Source organism: Myripristis murdjan, chromosome 7 (genome assembly GCF_902150065.1).
Source record: "Myripristis murdjan chromosome 7, fMyrMur1.1, whole genome shotgun sequence".
Lineage (NCBI taxonomy): Eukaryota > Metazoa > Chordata > Actinopteri > Holocentriformes > Holocentridae > Myripristis > Myripristis murdjan.
Window position 1 is genome coordinate 2,066,187 of NC_043986.1, and position 13,904 is coordinate 2,080,090.

General features: G+C 38.1%; 1 protein-coding gene across 1 annotated transcript in view; it reads left to right on the plus strand.

The window, feature by feature from the left end:
- Positions 1-211: 211 nt before the first annotated feature.
- Positions 212-13,904, plus strand: part of LOC115361792 (interferon-induced protein 44-like) — a 343,479-nt gene continuing 329,786 nt past the window's right edge. Inside the window, exon 1 of the mRNA XM_030055423.1 lies at positions 212-253. The gene's annotated coding sequence lies outside the window, so the exon portion shown is untranslated. The remainder of the gene's footprint in view (positions 254-13,904) is intronic.

The following is a 13,904-nucleotide window of genomic DNA, read 5'->3' on the forward strand; positions in this document are numbered from 1 at the left end:
TTTCCCCTCCTTTGTTTATGCTCACCTTTAGTTTTACTCTGTGTGTCTCAGTCATTTCATTCTGCAGTGAAACAGGTTTACAAGTGAAACTAAAAGTGAGATGGTCATGGAATGTTACCATACAATAAAGTCTGGGATTTCTTGTAAATCACGTGGCTTATCACGGCAGTGTGAGAGGGCAGATCAAAACATGATCAAAACTTTATTGTTTCCACCACACCCTGCACTTTCTGCCAGCTCGACAGCAGCACAGGTTGGTTTTTTCTCAGTTTGTTCTCCTCAGGGTTTGTAGTAAAACAGACAGACGTACTGTTGTTTCTATTGTTAGAATTCAGTGTTTTGTCTTCATATTAATGCAGTGATTAATACCTTCAGTCACTGAGGAAATGGGATCATTTCAAACATGAAGAGACACCTGGACACAGCAGATCATTTCTTTAAGCTGCTTCTTTGATTTTCATTTTCAGTGTCGGTGGAGATTTGAAGACTGGTGACTTTCCAACTTCACTGTGAGTGAAACTTTTTTTTGTTAGACTTTAATTCATTTGAATCAGTGATTTTTTATTAACTTAGCTTTAAGAGTTTATTTTAATTTCTGAATATTTTTTACACCTATTTCTCATAGAATGAAACCAAAATTGCAGATGCTTTTATTTCATTTATAAATTGTTCTTATAATGTTGGATTTAACTAACGAAACATTTTCACGTTGTACCATATATATTCACTTTCTCCAGTGATAATGCACAAAGCCATGATCCTCTCAACTCATTTTGACCTTAAAGTGTAATACAACCTGAAATATTCAACTTTTTCAATCAAGTTATTAAGTCTCAGAGATATGTTTACAGTTTGATTTTAGGCAGTTAATAAATTGTTCATTCAACTATAAGATCTAAGTTGATCTATTGTGTTATTTTCTAGCAATGGGAGGTTTAATTTCCAAACCTGGTAAGACACAACATTTTAAAACTCAGTGTTGATGAACTGATCCTGCACAGAAAATAACAAGTGCCTGCATGATGTCTCTGTGAAACACTGCTGACGTCTTAAGCAACATGTGCAATTTGCTTTTCAGAGCCATGGAGGAAAGTACCATGGAGGGAAATACCATGGAGGTAAGTACCAAACTGCTGTCTGTGTGGTGCCATGGGTGCTCTTAATGTTGTTTTCTCTTCAAAAACACAGAAATTGTGCAACATGATTTTTATGTCTCTGCACCAGCGATCATGGCCTAAAATGATATGTTTTGGGTTTGTTTGTTCGTCTGTCCGTATGCACGTCCCATTCTAATGAACACAATATCTCAGGAATGCCTTGTGGGAATATTTTTATGAACTGATTAAGATTTGCTGAAATGTCAAATAGGATAAAATGATGAAGTCATGACATTTTATATCCAAAAGAGCGAATGTCACCTTCATTGTGACATCACAGTGGTCTGCAAAAACATTATTCAACACCATGATTCAGGTGGCTTAAATAAACATAAAATAGATATTGTAGCTACTGACTCATTTTTAACCTAATTATTTTATACTGACATGATGGTCAATATTTACCCCTGGCTTGCAGCGATACTCGCTCTTACTCCATCAGGTCCCTTCTGGCCCCTGAAAATGACCCTTCTGCTTATTAAAGTAACATCAGCGACTGTCTGACCAGTTTGGATCAGACAAGAGCATATCAACCAACCCAGCAGAAGACTGCAGTCCTCTGTCCTCCTCTGGAAAAATAGCCTCTAAGTGAAGACAGCATGTTTAACACTGGAAATCATTCACTGGAATCATACATGTCAATATAATGATAACTTCCATTTTGCCAAAAAAAAAATTCTTTAAAGTCTAATTCCTTCAAAGTCTAATCTAATCTAAGCTGATATGATCTGAAGTCTTTTCTTTGTTAAACAGAGACAAAGACACAGAGCTGCAGTACGTGAGGAATTACAAACCCTACAAAAAAGACATCAAGCATCTGAGAGTCCTGCTTCATGGTCCAGTTGGAGCTGGAAAATCCAGTTTCATCAACTCTGTTGAAAGTGTCTTACAAGGCAGAATCACAGGCAGACCTTTGGCCTAGGCAAATACCAGTGAAAGTTTCACCAAGAAGGTATGAATGCCTTTTATTGTCCAGATAAACTAAGAAACAGCCACATCTCTAAAGTGGAAACCGCAGAGGTGTGGACTCGAGTCACATGACTTGGACTCGAGTCAGACTCGAGTCATAAATTTGATGACTTTAGACTCGACTTGACAAAATGTAAAGAGACTTGCAACTCGACTTGGACTTTAACGTCAAGGACTCGTGACTTCACTTGGACTTGAGCCTTTTGACTTGGAAAGACTCCCTACTTTCCCCAAAACACAAAGATTAAAAAGTATGTTATTAAGGAACGCTCTATCTCCCTCCCTGTGTATACGTGTGCGTCTGTGTGTTTGTGTTCGTGTGTGCTGTCGGGGGGGTCAACTTACCACGGAATTAGCCAAATAAAACAGAATCTATTTTTAACACGGAATTTAATAGCAAATGCACCGCACGAGCCAAAAGGCAGAGAAACTTTCCAGTCTACAGCAGCGCACTGACATAGATAGTGTTAGCCAGTGAAAATACAGCGAAGAGTCGGCACTCCGCTGTATTTTCACTGGCTAACAGCAGCACACTGGCTTAGCTTGTCTATTCAGAGAAGAGGTATCACTTCGTCTTATTTTTCAATCTATGTTATCACATGCATACTACTGCTGATTCATTGGTAGTTGAATTGTTAGGTCTGTTTGATAAGTAATTTACATTACTTACATTACTTAATTTACATTAATTACATTACATTACCAGACGGTGATTCTGCTTTACAATTTGATTTTATGACTGCAGGATCAAAAAGGTTTTCCCAGGTAGTGTGTTTTGTTAAATTAGAAGACAGTAACAAAATAAGAATGGAGCAAAAAAAAACAAAAAAACAAACAAAAAAAAACGTTTTCATAAATAAATGCAGATTTTAAAAGCATACATGATATGTTTATTACTCTGTTGTTAAAAGGACTCGAAAGGACTTGAAACTCAAACTGTAGGACTTGGGACTTGACTTGAGACTTGTCAGTCTTGACTTGGGACTTGACTCGGGACTTGCCTGTCTTGACTTGGGACTTGACTTGGGACTTGAGGGCAAAGACTTGAAACTTACTTGTGACTTGCAAAACAATGACTTGGTCCCACCTCTGGGAAACCAAGTATAGATACAGTGCATCACCGCAACTACAGCAGAACCTCAATTATCCAAACCCCTCAGGACTTAAGGTGTTTTCAATAGCTGAAACCTCAGATAATTGAAATATGCACAAAAATGCTCCAGACCATTTGGAGGAAAAAAATCAATTTCATGAAATAGATTATCAATGTGTTTGCAAAAACTTTTGTGTTACAAATAAACTTTAAAACACAGGACAAACATTTAAGCCTAATAGTAAGAATACAGTTGTTTTTGAGCTCTTTGTGATGATAAGACGTCAGCTGTGGTGCCGAACAAACACACACGCACACGCACACGCACACACACACACATACACATACAACAAAATAACCAATGAATACCTGAACGATTTGCTGGAGGACAAAACTTTAACAAGACAATCAGATCAGCAGGATGCTGTGCTGAAGGCTACAGCAGAGTAGGGCACAGCTTGGAGTGGGAAGGAGAAAAAAACAAAAATGGAGATGGTCATTGTGGTTGACCAGTCACTCTGTGACGCTGGGGGTTAGATAATGAAGGAGCTACTGTAGTCGCAGTATTACAGCAGTGGACATTTTGAAAACATGTTTGAAAAATAAGTCATTAATTAAAAGCAAGATGGCGCACGCTCTGCTGCGACAGCACTGACCTGTACTCTGTGTCTTGTCATGTACAGTCAGTGAAGACGAATTTCCCCTCGGGAACCAATAAATCAAATCAATCAATCAATCAATCAATCAATCAATCAAGTCCAAGCCCACCAAATGATAAAATTATCATAACATCAGCACTGTCATCTCTTTGTTTTATAGTATAAAACCTACAAAATCCAAAAAGGGAAGCCTGGAGAATTTTACCCTTTTGTCCTCAATGACACTATGGGTCTTGAGATGAAGGAGGGTGGTGGAGTCCATCCAGAGGACATCAAACTGGCCTTGAAGGGGCATATGAAAGACGGTTACACGGTAAAATTAACTCATCACATCTTGGGGATGAAAGGCTCTTTGCTGACAGAAATATATACAGTATATTTAGTGAAAATTCTGTTTACATCATTACTTAGATTGATTTTGCATTGTTTTCTAGTTCAATCCTGCATCTAAACTGTCAGAGGACAGTCAGCATTACAACGAAGAACCAACTCTAAATGACAAAGTTCATGTTCTGGTGTGTGTTGTGCCTGCTGACAAAATACTTCTACTGACTAAAGACTATGTTAAGAAGATAAAGGACATCGGAGAGACAGCCAGTGAGCTGGGTAAGAGCAAACATCAGGATGTTCACTAGTCTCTGTGTAAAGCTGTGGTGCCACACTGAGATTAGTCAGTGTTACCTTGAAAACTGTATTCTTAAAGGACTGAACAGTTTCCTGTTGTGTATCTGCAGAAATTCCCCAGCTGACTGTCCTCACCAAAATTGATTTAGCCTGCCCAGAGATCCAGAAAGATCTGAAGAATATCTATCTGAGCAAAACGCTGAAGGAGACAGTGAGTTTCTACTAATTAATTTTACAATAGGCTAGATTTTATAATCTTATACCCTGCTCAAAAAAATTAAGGGAACACTTACATCACACATCAGAACCTGATGAACGAATTATTCAAGTTGAAAATCTTTATCAATAACTTACTAGTGTATTAAATTTTGTTATTTTATAATTTTTTGTCTTTAGTATTGCCATTAATATCTTTTTTATTCATATTGTATTACTGTTATGGCATTTCTGTAATCATCACAATAACAATCAAAGACTTGTACTCAGTAATGCAATGTCCTCAGGTGTCCCTTGAAATTAGGATCTTGATCTCAATGGGATTTATTTTATTAAATAAAAGTTATTATTATTACTATTATTATCTAAGCAAAAACAAATTTTGAAGTCATCTGTTCTTTTTGTTAATTTCAACTTAGATGCAGAAATTCAGTCAGTTGGTGGGAATTCCAGTGAACTTCATCTTTCCTGTGAAGAACTACAGTGAAGAAATAGATGTAGACAGTGAAGTTGATTCTGTGATTCTGACTGTCCTGAGACGGATCATCGACTTTGGAGAAGACTTCATCAACGACATGGAAACCTAAGTGACTTTCATTTGGCTTTCAGAGATGTTCATGGCTTTGTAGAAACAACATAATCCTGCTGACATGAATGAATGGATTTGCTAACAAAATTAACTCAAAAATATTTTTATAACAAGATTCTACATGTTGAAGTTACAATCATTTTTAGCTCTTTTGCATTTTTATTGACTGTAGTCAAGGGCGCACATTTCCCTTAGACATTGGGGGGGACACATTTAGCAGGGGGTCAGGGGGTCCTCCCCCTGGAAATTTTGAGCATCTTACATTTAATTTCCTGCATTCTGGTAGATTTTTATGCATCAGTTTACTAGGAAAATAGGCCTATATTTCATAAAATGTAAAGGGAAAACAACATTCAGCTAAGCTAGTCAAGTAAACACCATGGGCTCTATTTTCCCAGCGCAGTGCAGGGTGGCGCAGTGAGGCGCACCCCGCGCAAACCTATTTTCGACCAGCGCAACCCGTGGGGCGCACAGTTTCATATTTTCGCAGACCGAGGTGCACTGAGATGGGAGTGGCGGCACAGCAGGGGGAGGTGCGGACAGATTCAGCTTGGTGCAGTGACATTTTCATGCCAAAAAGCTTCGCCGAGGTGCGCCAAAAGCTCGCCTCCTGAAACCACGTCTACTTTCAGCACAAGGTGGAGCGGGGCCGGCACAGTGGAAGTTTGGCTGACAGGCGGGCAGTGCGCACACGTCACCAAAACCTCACAGATTGTCAGGCACAGTAAAAATGCAATAAATACCCACAAAAAACACAATTCAATGCTATAATCTCAATCAGCACATAAATGTATCTCCATATCGACTGTCCCGTCACAACTGATGTCAGATCAAAGGAGATTGGCACCGTTTGGCAGCGTCATGGAAACCCAACCTGATCACCTGTCAGTCAAACAGTGTGTCCAGTACGGTGATGTCTTTTTTCCAGTCATGGTGTCTGGAGCTGCTCCTGTTAACTACACAGTTCTTCTTCCATATATATAAATATTCCACACTGGGTTTCCATTATCCAGTAATTTTCCGTCCGGAAATTTTTAAATGTCCAGTGAAAATATTCCCTCTAAGCACAATTTGAATTTTATTATTATTTTATTATTTTTAAAAAAGTCAATTCCCACGAAATTTTATTTATTTATTTTTCTTATAAAATAGCCTGCGTGATCCCTGTCTCCAGTGTGCCGGAGAGGGAGAGAGAGGGTTTTTCTCTGCAGAACCGGATCAAAACAGCGCAGGCGAAGTCGCCTGGGGGAGAACAAGGTCATAAGACTGAGACTTGAGACTTTGGATTTTAATTCAGCTGCTGAATTAAGTTTTTATTGCATCTATTGGATTTCAAGTTGGCAGCAGGCAGCGTTATTAAAATGGTATGAGCCAGTTTTTTTTTTTTTTCTTGTTATTTTGTTGTATTTTTTTTTGGCAAATTGTAGTTGCAATCGCTTGCAATTGTATGCAATGTTCATGTTAAAAGAGCACAGGCTTGTGCAATATTTATTTATTTATTTTAGACGTTACGCACGTGAGTCAATTGACGGCACTTATTTTATTTGATATAGTCTACTTTTCAATAAAAAGATTACGCTATAAATTGACATGCCTCGATATCATACTTATATAATATATATAATTTTAAGCTCAGTCAATTCAGATAATATTTGACTGGAATTTCAAACATTTGTCCGGTAAATTGAAAACTTGCCGGTCATGTTGTCCAGTGCCAATTTTTTTCCAGGGGGAACCCCTTATTCCACACAAATCGAAAATGTAAATTGCATCACTTCCTTGCCAGACACTGGACGTTTAGAACAGCAAATGTAAAAGCTTTACTGGATTTTGTTTACTCTCTAGTATGCTGTTGCATCAGTAAGTGATGGAGTAGAAAGTTGCAAATCAAACATGTATTTATATGAATATGGTGAGGATTATCCTTTGAGGTAAAAACATTCATTAAAAACGGGGGCTTCACAGTTAAATTTGCTCCTAAAAATCAATAACTTTAACAGGTAGCTCCAGCAACATTCCAGCAGCCAAGACTGGCCTCACTGTCCTGATAATTTACGTTCTGGGGTCCGTTTCACGAAGCAGGTTCAACAAACTCCTTTACCCCAAACTCTGAGTTGATCTACTCTGAGAGAGGAAACTCTGAGTTTTCGGTTCCAGAACAGCTGATTTGAGTTAGTTTGATTCAATTCAATTCAATTTTATTTATTTGTATAGCCCAGAATCACAAATACAAATTTGTCCCAAAGGGCTTTACAGAAAAATACAACATCCTCTGTCCTTAGACCCTCACATCGGATGAGGAACAACTCCCTAAAAAACCCCTTTAACAGGGAGAAAAATAGGAAGAAACCTCAGGGGAGCAACAGAGGAGGGATCCCTCCCCAGGACGGACAGACGTGCAATAGATGTTGTAAACACAGATAAAAAACAATAAATGTATGGGAATAGATAGGTGGCGGATGAGGGATGATGACGCCAAGGCAAGCTGGATGCACCAGAGCAGCCAGGGACCCGGGCCACACAGCCACCTACACCACGATGACCTGGATCAGAAGTAGACAGAGCATGCACTCGGACAAACACACATCAACCATTCACACACACTCACACAGAGACAAAGGTGGCACATTAATTGATCAACTCGGAGTAGTTTCACCTGGAGGTAAGCGCGTGACCCACAGCTGTAAAAAGACAGCATCAATGGAGCCTCGATTTGGTGATTCACCATGGCAACGGGGAAGCGTCGGGCTGCGTTTTTCACCCCAGTTGAATTGGAAATCTTAATGCGTTCATATAGCGAGTTTGTACGGAGCCCCTAAAGTCCCAAAAGTTTTTTTTTATTTATTTTTTTTATCTTGTGTGCACAAGTTATTATCTTGTGGGAACAAGTTATCTTGTGTGCACAAGATAATTATCTTGTGCACACTATGAACTATACAATACTCATGCAACCATATAATGGAGAAAACTAAGCTAATCAAGTTTTATTTTCAACTTGGAATGCTGTTTGCTGTTTGAATCGGAAGTCGTTGGTTCATAGTGCGCACAAGATAAATAACTTGTGCGCACAAGACAATTATCTTGTGCGCACAAGATTAAAAAAAAAACAAAAAAAAACAAAAAAACTTTTGGGACTTTAGGGGCTCCGTAAGTTTGAACATGTTTTTTTTTTTTTTTTTCTTTTTTTCTTTTTCTCAAAGGTGAGGGAGACGGCAAGGGAGAGCATTGCTGCTCGGGTCAGTGCGTAAGTTTAAATGGAGTCCGTTGCAATCACAATAATATTACAGGGGAAAACTGCTTGAATTGTAGCCTATTAATTTATTTCATTTCGGTGCAATCCCGCGGGGGAGAAGCGCACTTGGCAGCAGCTTAAGATGAAATATAAAAACATTGTTCAAACAGGTAAAACATCTATGCGCGGTCTTATAACCATCTCCCGACGAATATTTAATTCTGTGCGCAATAACACTGCACCTTCATCATGCCTGACTAATTTATCAAACATAACTTGAACGTGATCCAATTGAGGCTGCCAACAAATGGAAACGTGTTCAGAAAAAATATGTTAATACACCGTGAAAAAAGCAGCTACTCTGTCGCTGAGGATCGATCAAAAACGAAAGCAGATAGCGTCCTTCGGGCTACCGTCTACAGCCATTGACATAAGGCATGCAGCGCAAGAGGGGGTGCCAAAGTAAAAATGGTATGGTCCAAGCATAGGGGAGTAAGGTTTTTTGGAAAACAATTATGAACGATTTTACAAGTGTTTTGTCACTCTGTATTGTTATATTACCTGTATTAGTAAGGGGTTTGTATCTCATGATATTTTTTGGGGGGGGGACAAATTTATCTTTTATAAATATTGGGGGGGACTTGTCCCCCCTGACCCCCCCTAAATTTGCGCCCTTGACTGTAGTGACTGTACACTGTAAAAAAACAAACAAACAAGAAAACTCAAATTATCAAGGCAACATGATGCAAGAGATTTCTGAGTTTTCTCAACAATTTAATACTGTTACTGACTTCACTTAATCATGATATTCTTATGAGGCTAACTATGAAATACTTGCTTCAATGCCATGTATTTCTACCTTCAACAAACACAGATTTTCTTGTTGAATAAACATAGAATTCTTGCCTCAGAGAGTTAAAACTTTCTCTTTGTAAATCAAGGAAAATTTATGTTGCTGTAATTGTATTTAAAGAATCCTCAATAAATCAGTGAATAAATAATTATAAATAAATATAGTAAAAGAACACACAACTGAGAGTTAGCTGAACAGTTAGCGGTTTATTCCTCATAAGAAACATGACATAAGTAAAATCAACACTCAGAGCCGCCTGTGAAATATGATTCTGGTAATGCCACAAATTTCTTTTTTTTTTTCAAAAGCAAAGACATAGATCCTGAAAACAGCTATGCAAGTGTACCCATACACTGAAGTGTTAGATTAGCACTAACCATAATAAACTTGACCAGTTAACAGTTGTACATGCACTGAGGTTTTAGTAACAATGAATTTCCATAAATCTTGTGAAAAAAAATAAAACTTAACATGTTATAACAAAATGTGTCATAACATACAACAAAAAATAAATAACAAAAAATAAAAATCCAGTGCATCTTCTGAACTGGCCTTTCACAATTCCAACTTTTTCACAGGCAAACAGGTCTAAAATTCTTAAAATGACTGTCTGCAAGCATGTATACACTGAAGTTTTAGTTGAGGATAAACGATGAACTTGAATAGTTAAAACACTCAATATGCACCTTTTAAGAACGGGCAACTGACAACTGACACTAGAGTTTCACAGATTTTTGTCAATCTCTATTTCAGAGCCAAAGGGGACACAAATGTTAAAATTACTTACCTTGAAGTTTTACATGAGCCTTAACCATAATGCACTAGAACAGGTGAAACACGGTTAGTCATGTCTAGCTCCCCTATCAACATTCACAGCAAAAGCTTTGTTTTCAGAGACCTTGTGCGCTGCGAGCATCGACAGCCAAGCTCAAAAAAGATACTCTGAATTGCTTCGAAGGTATACCTCATCTTCTTTGGATAGTCAATGTTCATGGCGTACAGAAGGCCAAAGAGGTATGCAAAGGCAGTACCGAGATCTGGTAGGTCATGCAGGATGATGCCCCCTTCCAACACAACAGCCAGGTCTCGCACATTTGGTGATGATATGGTGGCATCATCGTCTTCAATGATGGTGAGGATGGCAACAGACACACCTCTGAGCACTCTCTCTTCAGGTTCAGTGTCCTGAGGAAAGTAACAGATACATGATTGAGTGTTGAGGAAAACTAAAAGACCAAATACATTTTTTGTGCATTTTTTTCCCATTGTCAGTGAACTCATCCTTAAAACATCTCACAAAATGAAATCTTCCACAAAATGTATTATGCACAAAATGATTAGCATCAGTTATGAAACGATACTTTAAATGTAAAAGCTACATCAAGCAATATTACTTGCATTTTTAAGTCTATTTCCTACATTTACTATTTTCTTATCAAATACTGCAGGAAAAACTCAGTTGTGTCATCCCGGACAAAAATGGGCAGGCCTCTCAGTGCTGCTGTCTGTCGGTGAAACACAATGTTCGATGTCTAAAGAGTATTCAGTGGAAAACACACAAGCCCATCAATTAGTAAAATGCCATAGTGCCACAAATTTATACAAAATGTAAAATCAAATCTTTGGTACAGGGTGTCTACAGGTGTCAGTATGAAATGTAATCCTTTTTACTACCTTTTTAAGATAAATCTTAATAAAATTTAAGACTAATTTTTAAACAAATTCGCTATTTTAAAATTTACAAATAAGCATAGCTGAGCACATCATGGTAAGTACTACACATTTGGCCTAGTGCAGAAGTCAGTTTTAGGCAGAAATGGCTTCCTTTAGGTTGGTTAGATAGCGTGTAATAAATCTAGCCATTACTTTCTTCCACATAGCAACTGATTTTCTTGGATTATTTTTACAGGTAAATACAACAACTAGGTATAAAGTGAGCAGGGTTGATGTACAATAGGCATTCTTCCAACAGGTAAGTGTAGCCACTAAGTATAATGTATTAGGTTTAGTGGTGGTCAGAGTGCTGTATGTTAACTCTGATGCAACTTGACTCACTTTGACAAAAACAGGCACATTCAGTAATATAAAATGTTTATGTTGAAATTAAACCTCAATTCTTCAAATGTTTAAAAGACCTGCAGACACCCTGTAGTAATGAGGAGGATAAAGCATAGGTCAGACCCCAGTATCATGCTCAAGGTTAAAACAAATAAACACAACACTGCAATTCTGTGGACAATTTTACGTTTTACTTTTTTTGTGTTATTCAAGTCAAGTCAAGTTTATTTCATCCATTAAAATGGAAATTACAGTGCTTATACCCACCGTCATGCCCCCACAAGACCTCAGTTTAAAAGTAAATACTGCGTGCGGGCCTATGGTTACAGGCCTAGATACTACATTAACATCAAATTCACACACACAAAAAAAGATAATCAATTAACATTAAGTACTCCCATATGACTAAAAAAGTTCTCCAAATGTATGTTTAAAGTGCTTGTTGTGCTGCCTAACCGCTTGAAGTATAAAAGAGAGAGCATACAGCTTAGTGCGTGTTACTGGTGGCCTTAACCGGCTACTATCCATAACCTTGCTGCTCAAACAAGTATGAAGAGGGTGATGAGAGTCCTGCATAATCTTGGATGTCAGTTTTTCCAAGCGGTCATTTGTATTTGTTAATACTAGTTATCAAATGCCACCAACTAAGACAACCGAGCAATGACTGGTAACACCCATTTTTACTGACCCATGTCCATCAAAGCGTTTTTTGCCACAGCCAACATCCAGGGTGTCAGAGAGCTAAATTTAATGCTGGTTTAACACCTGTTTAATATAAACCTAAACAAAATTTAACACTGATTTTTGGAAAAATCATCTTTTTCTTATTCAAATCAGCAATGCAGGTAAGTGAAACAAAGTACTATATGTTTTTTGGTTTTAGCTCGTGCTCAGGTCAGCTTTAGGTAAGAATATTGTTGGTTGTTGTCTAATAGGCTTATTTCTCCAGCTACTGGAATAACTCTAACCAGGACTTCTTTTCACATCAAACATGGGACAAGTAAATACAAGTACTTTTATGCATTTCTCTCTGCAGATGCTAAGTAATAATCTGGTAACCTTAGTGTAAGTAAATGTAGTATATGATAATTTAGTTATGAAGTGACTTGAATCTATTGCCCCTAATGACTCTCTTTCTGTCCATATCTCCGTAGTTTGGAAGTGAAAATGAATTTTGACTTGAGTTCTCCTCAGACATCTCTTTGATGGGCCTTAGATTTGTAACAACACTGAAAGTTAGTGGTAACACTTTATTTGAAGGGGTGTGCATAAGACTGACATGACACTATCATAACCATGACATGACACCTGTCATGACTATGAATTAGGCTTTATGAATGTTTATGACTGTTGTCATTAAGTGTCATTCGGTCAGTCATGACATTTTTTATGCAAAGTTGACTCTGTTTGAGATGTATAAGCAAACAAAACAGAGTACCAGCACACACCAGGATACTCTTGGCAGTACTTTTATTAGAAGTTACATGTTTAAAAGGGAGCCAATAACGTGTTTCTCATCAGCTTTGTCAGATTCGCTCTACCTTTACGTAACTGACCGAATGACACTTAATGACAACATTCAAAACAGTCAAAACACATTAAGCTTGTTTCTTAAAAATAAATGAGTGTCTTTTGAAAACAAGAGTCTTGTGTTTTGTTCTGGGGAGTTGCTAGCCTGCCCCTTCCTCTGGGATTTCTTTTTTAGTGCACAAGTTTTTTGACAAGCACCCCTGTCCTGAGACAAAGCAATTGATCACACCCTAAAGTTACTGTACAACTAGCAATTTCCCAATAGGTTAAGTGTAGCAAGTCAGTATAAAAGCATTTGATTCAGTGGTAGGTTTAGAGTTTTGTAACATCAGAAATGTTGACTTTGATGCAGAAGAGCTTGACTATTTTTACAAAGACAAATAAAAAGATAGATAAGTAAGGGACAATGCCCGACACATTTTATACCATGGTCTAGGTGAATATTCGATTCTGATTGGCTGCAGGGTGTCTGTTAAAATGTGTTATAGGACACCTGTAAAAAAAAGTTCCGGTCAAATAGCCTGATTGTTTTAAATTATTGCGCTGGCTCAAACGCCAGTTGGTAACCTTGGCAACAGAAACTCAGAACATACGTTAACATACATTATTTTATAGATTATTTATCACAACGGGTCTGTCGCGGATTTACACAAACCACAGCCTCCAGAGCACGGCTGTGGGTCGACTCTCAGACGCCGGGCTGGAGACACGCCAGATCATGTCTGTGACGGGGCATCGCTGTGAAAGCAGCCTGCAGGCTTACTGGGCTCCGTCAGGCCAGGAGAAACGAGAATGGAGCAACATTTTGTCCCAACCAGCAGTGCTTAGGGTCCATGATGGACATGCCAGTATCTCTATCAAATTTCACGATCAACGGCAATGTTGCATTTAATTTTAAATAGTTCGTCTTGATACATATTTAAT